The sequence below is a fragment of the Dermacentor albipictus genome, chromosome 9 (assembly GCF_038994185.2).
Source record: "Dermacentor albipictus isolate Rhodes 1998 colony chromosome 9, USDA_Dalb.pri_finalv2, whole genome shotgun sequence".
NCBI classification, from domain to species: Eukaryota; Metazoa; Arthropoda; class Arachnida; order Ixodida; family Ixodidae; genus Dermacentor; species Dermacentor albipictus.
Window position 1 is genome coordinate 18,780,587 of NC_091829.1, and position 22,872 is coordinate 18,803,458.

Below are 22,872 nucleotides of genomic sequence, written 5' to 3' on the forward strand. Positions count from 1 at the left end.
TCGAAGGAGGAAGGGGGAAGAGCGGGCGGAGACGCGATTGCCGGACGCGCCCAAACGATGCGCCGAGGAAGCGAACAGGGCCACTCGAAAACGGCCGGTCTGGCGAGCGAGCGAGCGAGGACGAGAAAATGGTGAGGGGCGGAGGCGAACGACGTCGCACGAGAAGTTTGGACCCGAGTTGTGCTGGCTCTACACTTAACCGCCGAAGAGCAAAGGACGCCGGACACACTCTTTTCCCGAAAGTCGAACGAATGTTGGGGAGCTCGAGATGCTGGCGCCTTCCGGTTACAAAATGGCTGGACCGGATTTCGAAACTAAGCATAATTTCATTTAGTCCTTCCTTCCTGGCAAACTTTTCAGTAGTGTGTGTGTGGGGGGGGGGGGGGGGGAGGGCGCGAGACCTTCGAAACTTGTCTTCATATACGTGTTACCGGTGAGGAAGCGAATTAGGGTCGCTCACCGACGGAGATACGTTTTATTTATCGACTCTTGAAACGGGACACTAATTCGTTTCGGCAAAGGACTCGGAACGCAGTGGATTCAAGAAGACGGCTACAGATAACACCCACGCAAAGGTTAAAGCACTAACCTGACACATAGTTTCGAAATCGTAGAAGCTCTACCAAGCGCTTGTATGCGCTTAAAATTATGACAATGAGCAAGTACGAGCCAATTTATCATGACGTCACGACAGATATACATCTTCGGTACCGGAACCCATAAGTATTTTCCACAAAAATTTTTAGAGTGAACTTTAACGCAACTATCTACAATTAGCGATCAGTGAAATGATGGTTAGTGCATGAATTTGCCTACAATATTACGGCTTGTGGTTTCAAATGTTCTCATGAGGTTGTTTACTAACGCTTTATCTTTCTAGATTTCCAGGCACTCGTGGTTTTGCAAACACTGCAGGGCGATTTCCTCCTGCGCACATTCGTACTCACTGCAAACTTTGCATATATAACGCAAGCTGCTGCTGAAACTGAAGAATATTGCAAAGTCGCAGAGCCGTCTGAAAGGCAGGAGGACGAATTTTAGGGAAAGTAATTACTTCCATCATTGCTACTACGGCTAAACCACGATATTTGCGACTCCCCGTAGACAGTATATAACGGTAAAGTTCTCTCCAGTCATTTTTGCAAGAAACTCGATGCCGAAAACGGTTCGTAGACGCAAGAGATAAACGGCATGGGAAAGGCAGGGAGGTTAACCGGATAAGGTACTGGTTTGCTGCCCTGACTCAAGAATCATGGTAAATTATTTAGGGCGTGCTGACGCCTTGCAGAAGTTTTTTTTTTTCTGAGGTTTAGAAGGATGTGGCCATCATAAAACGCACAAAAAAGAAAGAAGGCATGTCAAAACTGTCGTGGTCAACAATCTTCTGAGGCGGGAAAACCGATGGCTTCACGACGCACGCATACACCAATAGCTCCATAGCCACGAAGACAGGGAAGTCGCGCATTGATCGCAGACGACACGATATCGACAAAAGACAAGGGGCGAGATATCGTTATTGAAGAACGAAAGTACGAACAAGTAGGTACGAATCGACAGCAATGTTAAAAAAATAATAATAAACGTACACCGTCCCTGCGTATGAGAACAGAACAGAGGTAAGATAATGCAACACGCTGTACTTTGTGAGTATTTTTCTTCTTAAAGAGCGAACGTCATGCATAACGGCAAATTGTCAAGTCTGTAATATCTCATTATTCCCATAGCGCCAAAGAAAGAAAGAAAGAAAGAAAGAAAGAAAGAAAGAAAGAAAGAAAGAAAGAAAGAAAGAAAGAAAGAAAGAAAGAAAGAAAGAAAGAAAGCGCTTTAATAAACGTCACCCGGCCTTTTGGGAGGTATAACGAAGACAGAAACCAGGCGAGTGCTGTTGGCTGTCGTGTTGCTCGCTATAACAGTGGCATGTTTAATCCGCAGACTAAACAGGTAACTAAGTTCGAATAATTAATCGACTCTCTAGCAGCCCTAGGTCCCCGAGATGTTAAATTACAAAGCCTCACAATCAGATATAAACGCTTCTTCGTAATTAATAAGCCGCGTGGTTAACTGGTTGGCGGAGTATAGCCCTACTTGAAAGGCAAGGTGACTGAGAACAAGGCTTTATCGGCAAGAACATCGAGAATTTGATACTTCGTACATAAACTAGTTAAAAGAGAAGCTCGTAACATGCATCACATGGCTGGTGACAAGATTCTATATTGGCTAGAGCTTCGGGAGTTTGCTACTTTTCTTAAACACCTTAGTCGACTTTAGACATTCATTATAAGCCACGAACCAACGTGACGTCTTTCTGCTATTGCTTGACGGATTAATTTATCAAATGATATTGGGAACGTTGGCAAGTTTTGTCGCGAACTCTGTCACATCATTTTACTGCCAAATTAAATTGCCTATGTAATGAGGAAACAAGAAGACGAAAAACATATGCGCACACAAGCACACAATCAATGAAAAGCGCCGGTAGCATCGAAGCTGTGGAGTTGACGCGTAACGTAGTGAGCACGACAAGACACCTTGTACAAAACGTTGGGGCAAAAATGAAAGACAAGCAAATGAAGACGCATGCAGAATAAAAATTATTTGTATGAATCTCTTGAAGATAGGTGTTTGTGCGCGTGCGCGTGTGTTGCCTAAAAGGAGGCTTCGGTAGCAGACGACACAAAATTTAAAACGCAGAAGTGCTCCTTCGGCAGCAAGAACAGACGGCACAACGCGGCCAAAAATACGCAGGCGCCTTTAGGCTAACAAAATCAGACGATAGGAAAACGAAATGAAGAACTTTGGTAAGCGCTCGTTCATGGAACGGAAGTTGAGGAAGTTTCCAGAAAGAAAATCACTTGAAGAACAGAGTATATATATCGCAAACGAGAGCGGCGGGCCGTGGAGAACGCGACAAAGCCGCTGCGCTCATGCGACAGATGGCTACAGGGTAATGTGAAACAGACGCTTTCGAGCGAAATGTAATCACTCATTAGAAGCAAGCAAGTGAGAGTAGAAGAGCAATTCAATAAAATGCCAAAGATAACACGGGCTGGCAAGAGGCACTAGGCGTTATCGTGAGCTCTGGTACTGACACGCGAATTTCGCGTTAACTTACTTCGAGGGTGCAGCGGACAAATGAGCTAATATTGAGCCGGGGGCCAAGACGGTGCGGAGTATAGGGTAAGCTAAATTTAGTTCTGCGAATTGAAAAAAAGAAAAAAAATATTGCTTTATTTCTGTGCAGTGCCGAAAATCGCATTAGAGTTCGTCTAATCGATTTTACCGACATTGCGTACTTTTAAGCGATTCAGTATGAACGGATGTACTTTTTTTTTTTTTTCGTCTGACTGCTTGCTCTCACCTCACACGCCTCTACGGCTAAGTTATGAGATACGGTTCTGGCGAGAACGAGTCACCCGCCCGATTCAGCTGACCTCGGCGAGCAGCAGTGAAAGAAGAAAAAGACAAAATAAAAGCATTTGTGCAGAAATTCCTACACGTGTTGTTGGACTTGAGGCTGTCACCTGTGTGCTGACAACAGTGTGCGACAAGGAGAGATCTAGTGAAGCATGCCCTAGCTTTTACTCTCTACCTCCTCCCTCCCCCTATCAACTCCGATGGTAAATAAACATTATTATTATTATTATTATTATTATTATTATTATTATTATTATTATTATTGTTGTTGTTGTTGTTGTTGTTGTTGTTGTTGTTGTTCCTAACTGCTCCCCTCTTCCCCCACTTAAAGAAAGAATACTTATGCCGAAATGTTTAGAGGACAGATATCCCAACAAGTAAAAGCCCCCTCCCCCAACTTGGTACTCCTTCAACACACATTCTTTTTTCCTTACAATCCTGAGCTTTTGATCCGTTTCCACAGAGGCCTAATGTATTAGTAGAATGGCGATTCACTTTCATTAGCGTAGGTGTTTAACCACAAATGACCAAGTAAGTGCGCCACAAGACAGGCAACCCCTAACGCACCGACATACACACGTCGCGACACACACACACACACACACACACACACACACACACACACACACACACACACACACACGCGCATGCACAAGCCTCTCCACTCAAGAGAAGGTCGTTCAGAGACGGATCGGAGAGCGAAAGCAGTCAAGCTCCACGACGAGGGGCGCGCCGGGAAAAGATGAGAGCACGAACACGATGACACTTACGAAGTGCGCGCGGGGAATGTAAAATCCGATTCGATCGGCCAAGCCCCTTCTCGGATATGGATTGCAGCGTGGGGTCTGGCCCAGCCTGCGCCGTGGCCTAAACGAGTCATGTATGGAGTTGAACTGAACAGACTGCAAGAGAAAGGGACGCAGAAGGCGGATGCCGAGAAATTCGGCCCTCGCCAGAAAAAAAGCGGCCGTCGTCTGCAACCCGTCTGCTCAACGCCGCGATGTTTGCAGTTTGTGTGCGTACGAGAGAGAAGCTGTCACGAGAACAGCTTACACCCGTCGAACAAGTGGAGGCGCTTCGGTGGTGGGCGACGTCGGCGATTAAGAAGGGGCATGCATGCTTTGGGATTTATCCAAGGCGAGGTTGGCGTCGGCGCTGATTCGGCAAAGAAACAGAACAAAAGGCAGCGACGAAGTTAATCTCCCTCAAAGGTCGATTTCAGTTCTTATTGCTTACTTCGCTAAGCAGACGACCCTCTATTTGGAACGAAGAGCGATTTCTTGGTACGTTCACGGTCGATAATTGCAGATGGCGTGGGTGCGCCTCGCGAGGTGTGCTGGGAACGTTCAATATGAAACGCTTCAAGCACACTTATGGGATTGGAAACGCTCGGAGAGGAACGGAATTGCGCATTTTGTTGGTCAGTGGCACCAGGTTCGGCAGCCACATTCCTTAGCAAGGTCATAAAATTATGTATATTGCAAACTCTCTTTTGCTGTTCGTCTTCAACAACTCGTTTTCAAAGCCCACATGCCTTTGGGTCTTTCGTGTTCCATACGGCACAAGCAATTGCCTGAATGCGACTTGAAAAGGTCACAGGCTCTGTCGTGCCTCTTCACAGGCTTTGTTTTTTCCTATGTGGCGTCACTAGTAGTTGTATTTAGGCTTAATTACCGGTGTTTACGAGGGAGCATTTAAAGCCCGATAGGGATGGAAACGGCCGTTACTAGAGAGTCAGAATTTCTACATGGATGACATTAGTGTACTTTAATGCAATACGTCCTCTATGGGCTGCTACATTTTACCCATTCGTCAGTTTTGCAAAAGAGTCACTACTGAAGAGCTAACATTTAGCTTCTTTGCTGGCCTTGACTTTTTCAGCCGTACAAGTTGGCGGATTGCCTTGTTTCAATAACATCATAAATGAAGCAGGAAGATCTATTCGTGAACCGTTGACCCTTATAATCTCAAGAAAGTTAACATCCTCTAGGGCTCATTTTGTCTCGAAGCAATAATCACCCTTTCTACTGCATGCATTTGCTTTCTTTAACGCTGCGCGCTCGTTACTTGCAAGGCATGGCCGCTATGCGTGTTATCAGTGTGACATATCACTTTTAACAGGGATGTAGAGAGCGCACTTCTCAAAATGGAAATGCAACCAAGGCTGATGATTATTATATGAGCACAAGATACGCCCCAAAGGGTGTAAACTGTTGCCTGAGTGTATCTCTTAGGTCTCTGCGTACTTTTGCATTCGAAGACAAATTGAGAGCAGCCTACGAAGGTGCCTATTCCTACTTCCCAATGTGGCGCAGGATGAAGGCGGGGGTGAGGGGGAGGGGTAAGGCTGGAGAGGGAAAATAAAGATGACGTTTGTGTGAAATATATGCGATCTGAGCCTCGTTTTTCACGCTTTCTTTCCTTTTTTTTTTTGTAACCAAGCTCCGGTGATGGTAAAACAGCCTTCGTCCCATTATAAAACGCAATTTATTATTCCTGCTCTACTTTGTATTTGCCTTGAGCGCAAATTTAAGAGCAGAATACAACCGCAGGTCCTAGCGCAACAGAACCACGCCCGCAAAATAGAAGTGGCTGCCCCCTATCAGGCAAAGTTGGCACGACCGATCAGTGGTAGGAAGCGTCGGACGACTGAGCTTGAATTTACATTGCCCGAAAGCGTAGCTGTTCTGCATACCAGCAATACCTGGGGAAGGCCGGGCGATTTTGGATAGAGATGAATAGCGTTTGCACTTCTCAGCCTGTCCGACACGTACGTGCGGTCCGCCACTGCTAAGGAAATACGCCTCATTAGCATTCCAGCACCGATAGCAGCCTTATAGATTTGGCACGAAGGCCAACAAACTCATTTTGCATTAGCAGCGCGTTGATCAAACGCGTCAAATCGGGCGTTTCCCCGGTAAATAACATGGAAATGTTGCTGATAATTCTAAACTGGCTTGTTGTACAGTGCCTTGAAGGGCGAAGACGGTGCAAAAGCTGAACCAGTCTTTTTCTCTCGTCTTCGTCGTCTGCAATATTTGCAACGTCGAAAGCAGAAGTTGCACTGACTTGAATACTTAACGGCGGGCTCCCTCCAGGCCTGACGACCTTGTGTACACACACACACTAAGCACGCACGCACGCATACATACACACACACTACATACATACATACATACATACATACATACATACATACATACATACATACATACATACATACATACATACACACAAACACACACACACACACACACACACACATAGATACATACATGCATGCAGGCCTCGTATCCGGAGCATGTCGAAAGCGATGTATCCAGAAGAAACTATACAACGAGGGCCGCAACAATGATGAAACAACAACAACGACAGAAAGATAACAATGCAGGTCAACGAGCCTCCATCTCTGACACATGTACTTGTGCAAGGACGTCTCTCGTCTCTAAGCTGCGTCTTTCGCGATGACCACGCAGACGCCTGCCGATTGTGTTTGCCTCTCCCGGAGACGCGCCGTACAGCAGGGTGCACACGCGTGAACGGGGCCGCGCTGCAGCACTAATTTGCCGTCGCTCCCGTGCCGAAGAAGACAACAACACAGGTCGTCTGTTCTACCGCATGGACGGCCGCCTGAGTATAGGTAGGCAATCGGGGGGTGGCCGCGTCCGATGCTGAGACGACCGTGGCCGGGGCACCCCGCAGTAGAAACAACCCGAGTAGAAAGACAACGCCGCCTTACGGACGGTGAAGGAAGTACATATAGGAGCGGCGAGACGGAACGCGAGCCGAAGACGCAATCGGCAGGCGGGCAGGCAAACGCATCGGACCCATTCGTCGTGCCCCCCCCCCCCCCCCCCCCCCCAAGCCGATGATGGATTGGCGAGCTTCTTCGGGAGCAAATGGATTCACCGCCAGACGGCTTCGTCTAGATAACGGTCGCCCTTTCGGCCGCGTACCGCGTTCGCGCGCGTATAAGGCCATTCCTTTTGTACTGGCGTCAGTTCGTCTCTGCCATGGACCCACGTATGAAATTCCAAGTTTTACCCGCCCTTACTCGGCGGAAAGAAACATTACTGTGCCGCTTGTGTCTAGGAGTTTCTTTCACAAGGGCCAATTGCGACATATGTGGCGTAGATGAGAGAGAGAGAGAGAGAGAGAGAGAGAGAGAACGCATGGAGAAGAAAGGCAGGGATGTCAACTAGACGAGCGTCCAGTTTGCTACCCTACACTGGGGTAAGGGAAGGGGGATAGAAAGGACAAAACATCTACCGGTTGACTGCCCAACATACGAAGGTGAGAGGATGGCCTTTGGAATAGTTTTAGGGCACTTAGATGACAGGTCTCTCAGAGATGAGATCTTGGGACCATGGCCTCGTGTGTCTGCGATGTACACAGTCGCGAAAGCGCTGTTCGGAATCTAGGAGATGTACCAGCCTCTATGACCACTCGCGATTCGCTCAACATTGAACGCTTGATTGTGTGAGTACAGTGCAAAATGTGAACTTCTCCATTCCTTCCCGCCTTTCAGTCCCCTTCCCCAGTGCAGTGTAACCAGCGGGGATCAGCCTGTGGCCCTATAACGTAAAACTATTCCAATACAGTATTATTCCAATCTCCTGACATCAAATTTGCGTGACCACCGGCGGAAGCATCGGGCGGTGACCCGCATTGTTGTCTAAAGGGACCAGTGAAACGCTCTCCTCGTTTATAGGACGTCACGTTTGTTTTCTTTAAAAACGAATAACTTCCCGTACACTGAGTGGCTCGTCTCATATAATTGGCTGGCAAGAGGCGAGGAGCACGCTCAAGTAAACAGGCATTCGATGGGGCCGAGCCGGTGGATTAAAAATCGATAACCGGATGGAGAGGGCGGTGCCAGCATCTGCGATTGGTTCGCTTTCTCTTACCAAGCTTGCGGTGGGCTAGTCGAAAATCGCGGTGGCATGCAACGGAAGGTTAAGAATGCCGCTGAAACGGATCCTCAGCATAGAGGAGCTGGAAGAGCGAGGTTGTAAACGTACCGAAAGTGCTCGAAAACTTTACACGGCCACGCAAAATGTTTTATTGTAAGCAAATAAAATCACGCTCTCCGGCAGGTGCGAGTAGCCAGTGCCCGAGCGATCGGCGGCAGCCATCTTTTATTCCTTTCGGAACGGGGCAGCCTGCGGCCATTCGCAGAAATATTCAGTTTTGTTCGGCATATTAATGTATCTTTAACGCATACACGTCACTCTGACGCGGTCAGTTCTCGCGGTTTTGTGTCGTCACGTGACAGTCAGGTAAGTGGTTGCAGCCCGAAAGCTTTTGATCAATGGCCGAGGGCTAATGGCGAAAAGGCGTTGAATCAGAAATAACCACTTCTCTTTTGTTCGGTTAGATTGGATTGGAAAAACTTTAATAAAAGTCAGTCATGAATAATCAGTGTGTACACGTTATGTCCGATGGAGAGCTGTCGCGGTTTGCGTGACGTCGAGTGACCAACAGGTGAAGCGGGCGTTGTCCAAAAATGTTTTTGACCAAATAAGCGGAGGGCTGATTGCATAACTGGAATAGAAAAGTTTGGTGTAGTTTTACGTTACAGCGCCCTGGTTAACCTCCCTGCCTTTCCCTTATGATATCTCTCGCTCTCTCATTGCATTGCAGAATGTCTGTAGAAGGCATTCCAGGCGCTGGCGCCAAGATGAGGCATCGAAGCTAAAAATTCATTAATTAGGCATCCTACAGGGCTCTTCCGGTTGGACCCTTCACGCAAAAAAAATAAATAAAAATAATACGCGGTATAGTTATCAACATTGGTCAAACGAGGGATGCGGCAGGAACCAACAGTTCGACAAGGCAATCGTACTTCGTCAGGGCAGCGAGAGCTTTCGTTAGGAGCGCTTACGTATGTGTGAACCCTGAAAGAGCGAGAGCTCGAACAGTATCTGGGCGTTTCTTCACGACGTCGTTATTTATTTCGTACTGTATTGGCGTATAGTGGAAGGGTGGGTCTAAAAAAATAATCTGCAGAAAACTAAAGTAATGTTTAACAGTCTCAGAAGAGAACAGCAGTTTACGATAGGTAGCGAGGCACTGGGAGTGGTAATGGAACACATCTACATAGGGAATTAAGTGACCGCGGATCCGGATCATGCGACTGAAATAATCAGAAGAATAAGAATAGGCTGAGGTGCATTTGGCAGGGATTCTCAGATAATGAACAGTAGGTTGCTATTATCCCTCAAGATAAAAGTGTATAACAGCTGTGTCTTACCAGTACTCACCTCCGGGGCAGAGACCTGGAGGCTTACGAAATGGTGCTACTTAAATTGAGGACGATGCAAAGAGCTATGGAAAGAAGAATGATGGATGCAACGTTAAGAAGATAAGAGAGCAGATTGGGTGACGGAACAAGCGCGAGTTAATGACATCTTAGTTGAAATCAAGAAAAAGAAATGGGCATGGGCAGGGCATGTAATGAGGAGGGAAGATAACCGATGGTCAGTAAGGGTTACGGATTGGATTCCAAGAGAACGGAATCGTAGCAGGAGGCGGCAGAAAGTTACGTGGGCGGATGAGATTAAGAAGTTTGCAAGGACAACATGGTCACAATTAGTACATGACTGGGGTAGTTGGATAAGTATGGGAGAGGCCTGTGCAGCCTGGGTGATGATGATGATGATGATGAAGAAGATGATGATAATGATGCATTGGCGTTCTCTCACCTCATTATTTTACTAAATTTAACGCGACAGCGTTAAGGGTCCTTTGTAGCTGAAAATTTGGTGTCGGTGTCCGCGGCCGACAAAGCTATCCCGAACCGCGCATCCCCAACCACACTGGCCCACCGCCTGGCGAAGAGGCGTTATTGAACTAATTGAATTCCTCAAAGTAAAATGTGCCGGAAAATTCCCCTATAACCCTTTGATCAGCCTCTGTCTAGCGGAAAATAGCAGTTTAGACGTGGACAGAACCTCTATAAACTGTTTCAACATGTTCTTGCATAAGGGTGTTGCATAAGCCATGGACAAGCAAGGAGGAAGGAGTGTGATGAAACTGGAAATCGGGAACCTTTTCTTGGTATACCTGCGGTCACAATGAACCACACGAAAGTCGAGAAGTCGCATATAGTTTGGGCGTGGAATGCCGACAGAAACAGCAACTGACTCCAGTGAATGGAAGCTTAACGGAAAAGTTTTGCAAGGATGCCACTGAGTCGTGGTGACTGGTGCAATTGGCGGATTGCGTTGCTCATAATGTGCAAGGAAAGTTGACGTGGTGTATACTGCAGTAACGCGCTTCAGAGAGAGAGAGAGAGAGAGAAAGAGAGAGTCAGAAGACAGGAAGGCAAGGAGGTTAAGCAGACGCACGTCTGTTTTGCTACCCTGCGTTGGGGGAAGGGGTATGGGGATGAAAGAGAGAGATGGGGAGTAGTTCCTCACTGTTACGTGCTACATTCCGCGGCTATGTCTGGCTGCTGACGCAACTTGCAAGCAGCTGCGACTGTGTGCGCACGTCGTGCAGCTGCGTTAACGCTATAAGGAGCCCTCTAAATAGGCACTGAAAGGCGACACAAGGCAGGTTAAACTGGGAAGGTAATTACTTTAATACTGTGCCGTCATATCACATAAGGCACAGAAATTTCCCATTACCAGTGGAGAGAAATAATTCCAAATTTCCTCCCTTCCCCACGTAAGACCCCTTTTTGCTTTAATTTCGCGCTCAAGCCGCAGTAGAGGATACGACAGTGCGTCGTCACGGATTATACAAAGTATAGTTGCGTGCATTTGGACCAGATATGTGCAGAAAAAAATATCATAAAAACTTGTTAGGTTTGGTCGTCCTTTCGAACGCAATGCGTGCGCTCTTTCTAGCGGCACGATCGGTTAAAGCTGGATTCACACTAGGGACACGATTCCAAGGACGAGAATCGCGCGGCTCCAGGTGCACCCAATCGCGGTTCACACAAGGACCAAGCCGGTGCACCATTGGTAACGTTGACCAGTGGCACCACAATTCGCTGCCGCTCGGCCGCGCAGAGCTCGCAAAGCGGAATCCGGTCCGTCGTGTGAATCCAGCTTTAACTGGCGATGCTGGGAAAGAAAAAAAAACAATTATGACGCCGCATAAAACTAGTGCGCCAACTTCAGCGCGGCTTCGCCACTGTTCTGTAGTTGTGCTGCTCTCTCATCTTGCTTGTGCCAAAATACCGTTGCTCACAGTCGCAGCGACCATCTTTTTTTGTTTTTGTTTTCGTCATTCGATATGTCTGATTTGCCAGTGCATCCGAAGTGATCGTAACTGTTTAATGACCCCTTACGCCCCATTTCGTGCCGCTCGCAGCTTCTAAGAGAAAGTGCGACATCTCTGCTTTCAACGCTGCATACGCATGCGCGATGTTTGAGAGGAAAGCCGAAATACTTTGACGGCTTCGACCGTCACAGAGCGGCGACAAACGCTTGTTAGATTCGAACGAACACGGTATATGCCCAGAGCCACGGGCACCTTGTGACGCACCTACGGAGAGGCTTATCTTCGGACAGGGCGCGCCGTCTGCCTATGCACTCTGCATGCCATACACACATCGCCGGTGTTTCGGGCCTGACACGCGCGTGTCCCCCCCCGTACTTGGCCCGTCAGCCAAATCGAGAAGTGGCGAGGAGCGAACGTCATTTAGAAGCGTCGCGCATGCGCACTGTGACGCTGCGAACGCACGCGTCTCGCTGTTTGTTTGCGAACGAGCGGGAATGTCTGTGCGACTAGCCCCTGCTGATACACAGCTACATGCATTCGGTGTACATAGCTAATGTATACTTTGCAGCGAGAGATTCGGGTCACGTTGTCCGAATATAAGAGAAAAAAAAAAAAAAACCTGAACACACGGACTCTCTCGACTGCGAATCTGTACGCTTCGTTCCACGTTGAGTCATGCCATAATGACTTCTCTCTCTCTCCCTCTCTAAACCTCATGTTCTCGTCTCGGCTGGGAAAAAAGTGAGGATAATCCCTCTATCTTTAGCAGTTAGATATTAACGCACCGTCATGTATTCTTATCTTTATTACCATCTTTACGATTTCCTTTATAATTTCTTTACTGCAGTCTTTTCGCTGCGGAACGCAAGAGACATGCTCTGTAGCGGAGATATAGTATATTACCAGAATCTCTCCACATCAACTCGTGTACGGGAACCGAACAACGAGTACAAAGTGCGAGTGGATATAGCACACACGCAACAGAGACCGGGCCCTTGTCTGGTGACGCGGCGTTTATTGCCGGGATTAGCCGGGGTCGCAGGTGGTTGTCGCTCGCCACAAGAAGCGGGCCGCCAGCCACTTAGCGGTATCGCCTCCTCGCGTCGGCTGTCCGTGGTCGAAGACAAGATACGCCGAAGACTCGGGGAATAGAGAGAACGGACGCGCCGACGGTCGCCGCTTCGTGGAGGTTGTAAATCAGCCGCCAATTTATACATCCTTCCACGCGTGCCATGATGCTTTCTTTCGTGGGTCTACATACACACACACAGCGGTTGTTGTCCCTCTTTCTTTTTTTTCTTTTTAGCGCGCGTATCGAGCTGCCCGCGTGTGACACAGCGAGACGAATGGACGCCGATTTCGCGGCTCACCTTGAACTGCCAAGATAAAGGGCCCTTGCGGTGGGGCCCGGCTCCGTTAAATCAATACTCGTATTCCGATGGTGATGCCCGTCGCTCGTGGAGGACATTTGGGCGTGAGAGGGCGCCGATACAGAAGTGGTTTATGGAGCGACGTCGCTGGGCCGTCGCGGCTGTGTAGGTAATGTTCGAGCCCGCGCGTTGGCCCGGGTATATTTTGGACGAAACGATACATATACATATGTACACGAGTGAAGCGCGGTCATTCATATGCGTTTTCATCTTGTTTCTAGATCTCTCTCTCTCTCTTTCTTTTCCTTTTTTTTTTTCGGACGGCACAAGACCATAACATTGCGAGCCCACGAACGAAACGGGCCATTTTGCCTAGCACTGGGCTCGAATGGCACGAGTGCTGTTGGTGGACAGAAAATGGTCGTGGCCGTCTGTGACGCGTCGTTTGTCACACTGGATTCACGCACACAAAAAGATTAAGTAAAAAAAAAATATGTAGAGGCATGCGAACTCACCAAATCGAAAAATGTGGGTAACGGGTCTTGGCTACGCCCGACGCTCTCGGAACTGCAAGGAAAGAAAAAGTAAAAAAAAGAATGTTTCGCAATTGATTTGCGATAATAGAATGGTTACGCAGGATCTATATGAGCGTAATCTGAGTCATTGCTCCTGCGTAAATATCTGCCTCCAGGTGAATCCTTGCCATAGTCAAGGATCTGGACATTCTGTCCGAACACAAAGACATTCCGCTCAAAGCGAATTGTAGGCGCAATAGTCTCTCTGCAGACACTCTGTAAACTCCTTGCCTTAGGTATATTTAGCATGCATAGACCACCGATGAATAATGGTATAAGCTGTACAATGTGCCGACATATTGCAGACGCATAGTTCAGTTCACAGAGCTGTGGAATAATTTTCATAAACAGACCAAGATACATTGACACTAACAGGTGTAGTAGTTCATACGACATACTTTTCTTCCTAGAATAATCAAAGAGAATAAGGGGTGGGGGACGGGGGGGGGGCGGTAGAGGTGCTAAACTCTTTACTAGTTACAACTTAAATCAATTACACATCCGGCGGGTGATTTTGAAGCTCGGAGGCTAGTTCACGCTTTCAGACAACGAAAGAGCACAGCCTTTGTGCTTTAACATATGTCATCAAATAACACGCCGAGAACACGATTAGTTGCGTCTACGATCATATTTATTAACACGTCGTCGTTATCACGCTTGTATAAACAATCGTGTATTAACGCAATTACTGCGCATTGTATAGCCCTTATCTTGCATGAATGTAAATGCGGTCAAATGCCTCTACAATGGACGTCCCTACAGCGATATCACCTGTATAACGAAGCGATAATTCTGTCCCGGTTCTATTATGACCCGTGCGGTGCGCGACCATTACAACGAACTGACCTGTATAACCAATGACTTCGGAGGCCCCGTGCACTTCGTTATAACGGTGTTCCGCTGTACTGCGAAATATAGATCCGTTATTACAGCTTACAGCTAAGGATCCAAACAGTAATGCATGCGCCTGCTAATGTTTCTGAAACCGAATGAATTTCGATTTGAAAAAGCCGGAGAAGCGGCAGGCTGCCTCAACAGAGGCAGGTGCTGCTTCTCGATTGAGGCAGCCACGACAAACGGTAAACTTTTGGCCACGCCCGGTCTGGAAGCAGACGCGCATACCCTAGACTGGCCGAGCATTTGAGCAACTCTCTCTCTCTCTCTCTCTCTCTCTCTCTCTCTCCTCCCACAGCGCCACCGTGCGGTGTCAGAGCACCTGTCGCTCAATTCCACCGCGGCGAAGATAGACAAAACGTGGGCGGCGTCGCAGCAGAGACAACTAGACATGGTGTTTCAAAAAGCGAGGGGGGGGAGGGGGGGGGCAGGCAGCCGCTCAACGCGCAGGGGAGCCGACAGGCCATATGGGACAGGACGCGCATACGAATAGCCACTGCATCAACGCGACAACGATGTCTCTTTCGAGCAACCTTGCCGTTCCTGTACACCCTGCTTGCGCCGCGAAGGGGCTGACGGGCAAGAAACGGCTGGGCCATTTTACACGGCCAAAAGCGAGAAAAGAAGGTTCGAAGGAAATAAGTAAGTAAATAAATGAAGAAAGAAAGACAGAAAGAAGGAAACAAAGAAAGAAAGGAAGAAAGTCTAGCGGGAAGGCAAAGTTTTTCGGGCGCTCGCGAAAGGGGGCAGCAAGCAGCCACGCCGGAAGCAGCTAGGCGCAACGCGTATAAGTTCCCTGCCACTTTTTGCCCTCAAAGCCCGACGGACGTCAACCAAAACTTTCACACACACGCACGCGCACACAAACCCCACCTTTCGCGTATACATACAAACGGGCAGGTTTTTCTTCTTCTCACTCTTCTTGTATTACAACTATTTTTTTTTTTACAAATCTTTTCCGACCCCTCCCTTTCGGCGCTGTCGTTTGGCAAACACTGACTACGTGACTAGAAAACGCGCGCGCGCGCAAAGCCAACTTTCGAGGTGCCGAGGCGCCGCCGCCTCGTCCGGCGCCACGAAAAGCCTCGAAGAGCCCCGAGGCGCCGTTATGCGTTCCATGCAGCCTCGAAGATCCGCTACGTAGGCGAGCACTCTCTGTAACACGTGGCCCAGCGGGATGTGGTGGTACGGTCCGCTTCCCCTCGCCCTGTCTCAACATGCGCGCAAGAAAACGCGAAAAAAAAATGAAAGAAAAGGTCAGCATACAGGGAAACGAGAACGGCTGATAGTGACGAAGCCGAGCCAAAGACAAACAAAATAATAAGCGCACGCGCACAGGGACCGTCTGCTGGAATGAAGAACGCATCTGACCGAAGGAATAGTATCGCCGGTGCGGACATTTCAAAACATCAAAGGAACGCCTACATGCACTCCTCGAACCATATCCTCGACACACGGCACGTCCACGGAGGAACGGCTCTACAGCCTATCGCAGAAAGTAAAAGACCAGCCGACCGTTGTCGGCAATTGGGAGTTGGTCTTTACGTCATGTATTATTTCCTTTTTGTTTTTGTTGTTTGAGGTGGGGTGCACTCGAGTGGACTACGTGAAACGGAAGTGGCGATACAGACGAACGGTCCCAGACCGAGAAGCCGAACGTGCAAGGGCCTCAGGTATCGAAGTAAGCCGAGAAAAAATTGCGCACTCGACAGAGCTAGCACATACCGGCAGGCAGACGAGGAGAAAGAGGATCGTGGATCGACCCGAAGTCGAGGGTAAAGCGATTCGTCGGGCCGAAATGGAAAATAAAAAATGATGACACACCCGAGGGCAGAGATCACGCGCTATGAAGACCTAATGGTATTTAGCTGACTGATAAAAAAAAAAAAGAAACAGATCAATATAGGAGATTCTTTTTAATGCGAGGGACGGCAACAAATGAGACACGTGAAAGGAAAAAAAAATAAATAAACATAGTTGTACACAGAGAATAATGTACGGGAAGTCTACGGTGATGTTGGAGTACAGCGCGCCAGGTATGCTGTAAACAGCGCACTAACTCACGTGGGCGTGGCTGACACACACACACACGGATATATATATATATATATATATATATATATATATATATATATATATATATATATATATATATATATATATATCCGTGTGTGTGTGTGTGTGTGTGTGTGTGCAAGAACGAGAGAAAGGAGACCGAGGGGCCCGATTTTTATTAGTCACTTCAGAAGCCGACACACCATGACACCAAGGACAGCATACAGGGGAAATTATCTGCAGTTCTTGATTGAATTAAAGGAATGATCGGCTTCCTTTCTTCTCGTTGCTTACACAGCGAGGGTGCCGAATCCGGCAGCCTTGATAACTTCAGGTAGCATTTGTGTATTTATTGACCAGTTACCAACACATGAAAAGGTCACGTAGACGTGACGTCTGCGGCAGCAAGGATGTTCCACATTCGCCGCAGAGGCCAGAAGTGGTGGCACTGGCTAACACTCCCAGGGTTATTAGACGTGAGTTCGTATCCCACCTGTGGCCAGCTGTTTTTTTCTATCCACATTCGTGCCCATTTATTTATAAAGTCTCCAATTCAATTAGGAACTGCACCTAATTGCCCCTATGCTGTACTTTTTACCTTTTTACCATTGTTTGTTTGCCTCTTATATGACAATATACATGTATAGATACACACCGCAAATGTCGCACTACGCTGTTTTAACAAATGCGGATGTCGCAGACGATAATGAAACGAAATGCACAACAAGCACAATCGCTTTTGCGTCAATCACATAACGAATAAACGAACTTGCGGTGGTGGTGGTGGTGGTGATGATGATGAAAAACTTTATTTATTATTTATCCATCTTTAAAGGGAAGGGGGCAGTGGAATAGAGGGGGGGGGGGAGGAACTACTTGAAGTAGGCCTCCTCTATACTTGTGAAGTATTGTCAAGCTTTCCCACCATCTCTCCGAAATCTCAGTTTGGATAAAACAAGGTGAATCGCGCCAGATTGCTCCTAAGCCTCCGACGTCCTTCTCTAAGTACTGGCTAGCTAATCATACGGCCTGTATGCTCAGGTCGAGAAGTAGAAAAATTTGAGAAACCAGAAAGTGTGAGAAAGAAAGAAAATGAAAGGATCGAAGAAATTGGCCTCGGAGAAAGTCAATCTCTGGCTCTCTCTCCACACAGCTCAGGAGACCACTTTGCTCGTTATCTTCCAAGAGGACAGCTACAGCCAGCTATATAGAAAGCTCTCGGTTGAAGTCGTCCACCCCCTCCGTCTCTGTCCCCGGCTGCCTAAGGAGGGCCCTTAGATTACAGAACGTGTTCGCGAATTTTCGAGGTTTCTCCCCCCGTACTCGACGGAAGTGCTCTTTCGTGCCTCCCCGGGCCTCCTTTTCTCTCTCTCTTTATACATATTTTTTGCCGTTCCTTATTCCAAGATGGCCTGAACTGACGGGCATCTATACAGAGACCTCGGCTAAGAACTATACTTCGAGTGAAGCGGCTTCTATATGGGAAATTATCATAGTCAGCGCCACTGGCAACATGAAGGAAAAAAACAAAACGGGATGGAGTGATGAAAGAGGCCCCTGGCGGCAGCTATCGGCATCAGAAACGGGACCTCTCTGACCTACACTGATGCGACAAACGAAGTAAAGAGAAAACAGCAAAACTTATAAAAAAACAACAGTTATCAAGCGAGGCGGGACGGACGAATCTTTCCGCGCTCGGCCTCTGCAGACATAAAAGACGAAAGCCGATAGATGCCCCAAATTGAATCCGAAATGGTTCCATTACATTAAACGCAACGTCCCCTTCCACGCTGGAGGGGGACGTTGCGAGAGAAAGCTTTCGAGGAACTTGCGAGCGGGCGGCTCCTGATTTTCAAAGGCGTATCGTACTTCGCGGGGTCGTATTAAGCGGCAGATAGCGAGGCGGAGCGCGCACGATCCGTGCCCTACGACCAGACCTTAGCTTGGCCTCGGGAAACGAGTAGCCATTTCGAGTTTCGAACTGCAGACGACGAGAGAGTCGTCTGCTTTGCGTCTCTCTGTTCGTCTGCTTACGTGCGTCGTCTGCTTTGTGCCTTTCTGTTCGTCGGTTTTATATACTTATCGCGACTGTGTGAAAACCGAGCCGGCTCGGCCACGCGAAAGCTCTTCGCGATAAGGTAAAGTGTACACCGGTTCTTCAGTGTACAGTAATAAAAAGAATAAGGTAGGCTTAGTTTTTTAGTTTGTGTTGTAGGCCTTGGGGGCCATACAGGCGACGACGTTCGAGATGGCATTTCGTTCGTGAGACGACCGGGCCGAGGCACATTTCGGGTGAAAATGCGCACGGACGTTTTCAGAAGAGTCCTGAAACAACTTGTCAATTGTCGAGATACGGGCATTACGCCGAAAACACTCGATCGACGGCGATATTCTCGTAGTCGCTTTCTGTTTGCCTTAGGTCTATTTTGCGGGCCCATGGTAATAGTATTGCCTCGGGAAAAGAGATTGGCTTTTGAGATGGCTTTTCTTACTCGAGAGGTGTGGCGCAGTTTGAAAATAGGTATGATTGCATTTAGGAAAAGGCGTTGAATATTAGGGATAGCTCCAACATTTGCTCATCGCGGCTGTTACATCAAAGGAAGTGGTTGTCCGAATGAATGACCTTTATCAATTTTTTTATAAATGTTCTTTATAAATATTTAGTGATGCTTTGATAATAAGAAGAGCCTGATGACGTAAGATGGAAAAGAAAATTACTACGTATTATAACAAAGAAATCGGGAACAGCTAAAAAGGATACTTATTTTGAAACTCTTCGTAAATTATCTCCTAGACAACACTGCGTTTGTCTAATTGAACACAGATAGAACATTTCATTTTTTGGAAGTTCAAGGCAAAGAGAGGACTAAAGTAACCCACGCCTGAAAGATGTCCGCGCCCCCACGTGCAGCTTAATTAACGGTTGTTTCTAATTATAATGACCTTCTACGCAAGCAGGCATTGAAAAAAAATCAGCACGATCTTACTCACTGATTTTTGGTCGTATATATTAAGTCATAAGAGATGGACAGTGAACAATAAACTGCGTTACAAATGCTCGCGCTTTGTGCCAGCCTCATTCAATAATGTTAGTAGCCGGTGGTTAAAATTAAAACGGGACTTTCAGTAGTTTTAACAATACCAGTAGAATCAAAACAAAGTGAATGCATCGGGAAAAATTCTAATGTAGGATAGTCACGACTACCAAAACAGGCATCGTTAGTGAATGCAAATAGAGACGTAGCGTTTAAGACACTCGTACATTCCTAAACGAAAACATGGCTGCCTGCGGGCAGCATTTCTTGAATATCTATCCGAGAAACTTGGCAAATTGGTCGCAGCTCTTTACGCTACGGAAACGTTCTCACATGCCGCAATCATAAGCGAACAATCTTTCGACAAGTTCATGGACAGGGCTAAAGAAATAAACTGAAGATATATTAAGGGCAATAAGTGCCCTACAGCTAGTAACCTGAGAAAGCGCGCAACTTGCTGGAATCGGGAAGAGCAGTGTCGGTTTATTTGAACAAACTAACTGCGCGCACGCAACAAAACACGGCACGCACAAACAAACAAACACACGCACACGCACGCACGCACGTGCACAAACGCACACGTCATTTTTACTGGCCTCAGGCGGTTGTCACACAAGGGCCCACACGTGGGACAATGGCTTCTGCTTGCTCTTCTGCCGCGGGAGATTCGATTCGCGAAAGCAGGAAATACCTTTGAGGTAGCCAGGAATAGAGAGAGAGAAAATGATAAATGAAAGGTAGGGAGGTTAACCAGGACTGAGCCCGGTTGGCTACCCTACACTGGGGAAAGGGAAACGGGGACGGAAAGATTAAAGAAAGAAGAGAAAGTCCACCGGGGATATCGTTCAGTCACTCAGTCCGGATTACAGACGCTGACTCAATCCTGTATCTTTCAAATATCGCAGCAGCGCTTTTGTGGCCTTTTGTAGCTGCGATATACGAGGCCATGGTCCCAAGATCTTGTTCAAGGTGAACGGTTTTCTGTCTAACTGGTTGAGAGCTGTGCAGAGATCTTGTCTTTCATTTTCAAATGATGGGCAGTAGCACAGTAGATGGTCTATAGTTTCTTCGACACCGCAGGCATTGCACTCGGCGCTATCAGCCATTCCAATCAAAAACGTATATGCATTCGTGAATGCGACGCCCAAGCGTAAGCGGCACAGCATTGTTTCCTCATTACGCGGAAGCCCTGGTAACTGCCGCAGTTGCATAGATGGATCGAGGGAATGCAATCGATGGTGAGTGAAATCAGGTGTGTGCCACTTCTCCAATGTCATAGGGTGCGCTAGCTTGCCTAAGCGTTGCGCTGCGTCAGTACGCTATAAAGGTATAGAAACAAGGGTTGCTCCTTCGTGTGCTTTCTTAGCAGCGTCGTCAGCGAGGTCGTTGCCGGAGATACCGCAATGGCCAGGCAGCCACTGAAACACGACGTCGTGCCCTTTCGCAATCATGTGATGATGAATTTCTCGTATCTCCGATACGAGTTGTTCACAGGACCCGCGACGAAGAGATGACAGAAGACATTGTAAGGCCGCCTTTGAATCACAGAATATTGCCCACCGATTAGCCGGTTGGTTGTTAATATAATCAACGGCACCTCGGAGGGCAACAAGCTCCGAACCGGTCGATGTTGTCAAGTGAGAAATCTTGTATCGGAAGCTTAGTGATCGTGATGGTATAACCACTGCCCCGGTGGAGCTGGTCTGGGTGGAAGAGCCATCCGTATATATGTGGACTCGGTCAAAGTAGGAAGTGTGCAAACAATCCAGAGCTGCTTGCTTCAAGGCCAAGGTAGGTAGGTCGGTCTTCTTTCTTATTCCTGGAACCGTAAGCCGCACTTGAGGTTGTTTTAAACACCACAAAGCTGAGGCTGAACGTGCTGATGGTGTAAACCCCGATGGTAGGGAGGCACGATACTTGCTGACCTCGTTGGAGAAGGATGCCTGTGGTCGTCGTTCTGGCAGACAGGCAAGAAAGCTTGATTGAATCCGTGAAATATGACGAACATGGGCCCTGAGCGAGTCGGTGCTGATGTAAGTCGTGATAGGATGGTCTTGAGCCATTATAATGGTTCCTGCTGTTGAGGCGCTCCGCGGAAGGCCTAGGCAAACACGTAGTGCCTGTGCTTGCACGCTCTGAAGTTCTCGAAGATTTGACTTGCATATTTTAGCAAGCACGGGAGAACTATAGCGTAGAAATCCGATAAAAAGTGCTCGATATAACTGTAGCATGGAGCCTATTGACGATCCCTATGTTTTGCCGGCGATGAACTTGAAGATGTGAACAATAGATGTGAGCCAGGAATAGAAGCCCGATTAAGGCAGCCAGCTATTCGTTCCGGTCATGCATCGACTTTTTTCTCTTCGTTCTTCTTCTAGTGGCTTCAATTTTCTTAACGACACCTGCACCTCGCAAAGCGGCAATGTTGAAATTCGGTATCGACCGTCCTTTCTGTCAGGTCGGCGTGGCGCAACGCCGCGCGTGACTCAAGAAGTAATGTACACGCTTGTGAAGAAGCAAACTCGCTTGCACGCGACCTGTATACCCCTTTAACAAAATCATAGAATTATGGAGTTTTACGTGCCAAAACCACTTTCTGATTATGAGGCACGCCGTAGGGGATTACTCCGAAAATTTCGACCACCTGGGGTTCTTTAACGTGCACCTAAATCTAGGTACACGGGTGTTTTCGCATTTCGCCCCCTCCGAAATGCGGCCGCCGTGGCCGGGATTCGATCCCGCGACCTCGTGCTCAGCAGACCAACCCCTTTGCCGGCACGAGTTCCGTTTGGCGTTGGCTGTCATCACGATGAGCGAGAGTACGATGGTGATCGTTACGAAAGCATCTAACGTCCAAAAGGAAAAAAAGAAAGAGCACACCAGCCATGCGAGGCGCATTAGTGACATGATCCGGAATAATTTTGGCCACCAGGTGTCGCTCAGAGGAGGAGGAGGAAGCGGAGGAGGAAATAAAGAGAATAGGCACGGATGTGAAACGGAAATGCGTGTGGTTGGCTACCCTACTATGGGGGACGGGAAAAAGGAAGATAGAGATAAACGCTAACTATGCTTAAATCGCGAATGTATCCTTTCAGAACAATATCTTCCTTCATTTCGAAATAAGATGTTGATCATTAAAGGAGAAAACGCAGGCCGAGGTTCATCGCGCCGAAGTTCCGCTTGGGCACGTAATCTCAGTAACTTAAGTCCGTATAAGTTTGAACCCCAGTTTACAGTGGGAAACCCATGCTTCAAACATACAAAGGTATGTTTGTTTCTTCATTAGTTGCCGCTTTC

The 22,872-nt window shown here is 47.7% G+C and overlaps 1 protein-coding gene across 5 annotated transcripts in view; it reads right to left on the reverse strand.

Annotated features, from left to right (window-relative positions):
* LOC139049761 (latrophilin Cirl-like) overlaps positions 1-22,872 on the reverse strand; it is a 1,359,947-nt gene that overhangs the window by 376,942 nt on the left and 960,133 nt on the right. For all 5 annotated transcript variants that reach the window (XM_070525564.1, XM_070525567.1, XM_070525565.1 and 2 more), the window contains one exon: positions 13,532-13,583. The gene's annotated coding sequence lies outside the window, so the exon portion shown is untranslated. The remainder of the gene's footprint in view (positions 1-13,531; positions 13,584-22,872) is intronic.